Source organism: Lactuca saligna, chromosome 9, assembly GCF_052625555.1.
Source record: "Lactuca saligna cultivar CGN05327 chromosome 9, ASM5262555v1, whole genome shotgun sequence".
Taxonomy (NCBI): Eukaryota; Viridiplantae; Streptophyta; class Magnoliopsida; order Asterales; family Asteraceae; genus Lactuca; species Lactuca saligna.
In genome coordinates, this window is record NC_136425.1 from 5,499,314 (window position 1) to 5,501,697 (window position 2,384).

Sequence of the window (2,384 nt, forward strand, 5' to 3'; positions counted from 1 at the left end):
GCTATGAACTCGTTCTCCCCAAAATGGTTGGTCACTAAAGAAAGGTACAATTGTAGTTGGGCACCGAAAGTCAACATATAATATCAGATAAAAAGTCAACATATAATATCAGATTGCTATTATTGGTAAAAATAAAATAACAAGTTGTTAAGGAAAATTACCGTAGCTTTTAGTCCAGCAGCTGTAGTTCCAGCACCCCCGTGGTGTACCTACAATTACAAAATAAAAAATAAAAAATAAAAAATGTAAGTACATTGCTATTATGTGTAACAAAAATGTAACTAAGTTGCTACTATGGGCGAAAAATAAAGCAGCAGCAATGACTCACCACAGATGCACATTGCAAGAAAAGCCGGTCATGAGGGATGTTGTCCAACGAGTATACAAAATCCTTTGGCTCTGTTACTTAAGAAACAAAAAGTTTATCTACATCAGTTTTGATTTCTTCCATAAGCAACAAAAGGGTAAAATGGAAAAAATAAAGTTGTGATATAAAAGATAAAATAAACGAAGCATATATATATATATATATATATATATATATATATATATATATATATATATATATATATATATATATATATATATATATACTTATTACTTACAGATACCAAGACCACCCCATCCTTTGTTGATGATGTAGCTTTGTCCAGAATCTGCTGAAGGAATATACTCCCACCTACATCCACCTGGTAGTTCTGGCCCAAGTCTACCTGGCGATTGAACCTCAGGTACCGGTGCTCCTTCATAGTACCATTGCTGCTTCAAAAAATAGCTATTTGCATCATCAAATCATAAAAATTATCACTTCCAGATGCATTAAAATGCTCTATAGCTTGATGCCTCACCTCAGCCTTTGTACTTCCATCAAGTCTCTGATACTTGAACCCCTTAATTGATAAGTATTATGCTATAATATCTAACATCTAAACCATCTGCAATGCATTCAAATATATATATATATATATATATATATATATATATATATATATATATATATATATATGAATCCATATAATGTTAAAAGCATAAGGAGTAAGGATTTTAGATAAGAATTAAGAAATAGAAAGAACCTATCAAACAACTTGAAGCGTCCATCAACTATAGCTGGAACTTGATGAATGGGATTTATTGCTGCATAAAACAAGAGCAATTAAAAGTTGTCAACTAAATATTGCAAAGAATTTGATACAAAATCAATATCAAACCTTTATATTTAGGGCTGAATTGTTGGTTTTTCAAGACATATGTTCGGATTTCCTCGAAATCTATCTCGTTTATCCTTCAAATAAATGGAAACAAATAAGAAACTCACAAGCCCTAAACCTGTTAGGGTTCATCACATATAATGTCTGCCAATAAAACCATAACATACACAATTATCAACTATACTTAATACTATTCTAATAAGATCATACATACATACATACTTCCATCCTCTCTAACAAGTGTAGCTATAATTTTATTTTACTTTTATTTTTGAAAAAATCCCACCTCAGACAAATGTATTTTAGCTTTTAAAAATGTCTCTAATTAGTAATCACAATAGTAACCAACTCATTTTTTTTAATAACTATCTCATTAAAAAATTAAAATAAAGCAAATGAGATATAAATAAATGAAAACAATAAACAAACTTTTGACAAAGTCCTATAAATAAAAATAATTTCAAATAACCTATTAAACTAAGCACTTTACAAAAAAAAGGAGTAACGAAGTTAAATGAATTGAATTAGCCCAACAGCCCAATAAAACAAACCCAGTACAAATACCTAATTTTCATTTTTTTTGGCGTTTTGGATCTTTGGGAGGAGCCGAAGATCAAAGAAATTATGTAGCACGTCATGTCTCTGCAAATCGCAGAATATCTCATCTCATGTTTTGTAAAAAATACCAAATCATCAATCGTTGGATTTACCATACTTTTGCTGCTATCTGCCAAACTATTTCTTGCTTTTATCGTTTCATGTTCCTAAGTTCTAGCATCTTCTTTTCTCCTCATACGTATCACTGTTTGTCTGTCCACCAGAATCATTTGTATTCTTCCTGATAATGCTAAAAAACGGGGGGACAATGGCCCCTTAAGGCATCCGGCCCTGGACATCATCATCCTTGCTGTATGGTAAATCCTGGAATACAAAGAAAATCCTTATTCATGTTTCACCAAAGATTATGATAATGATGAAATTAGATTCCATATAGTTTAGGATATGATGTGATTATACCTTGATATGATCCACTTGGACAGTAAGGGGATCTTCACTGACCATCTCTGTTATCCTAAGCCGCCTATGACTAATAAGAACAACCTGCTCTCCTTGGATGCTTGTGATCTAATTACAAGAATCAATGGTTGATGATAAGAATTGATAACACAATAATGA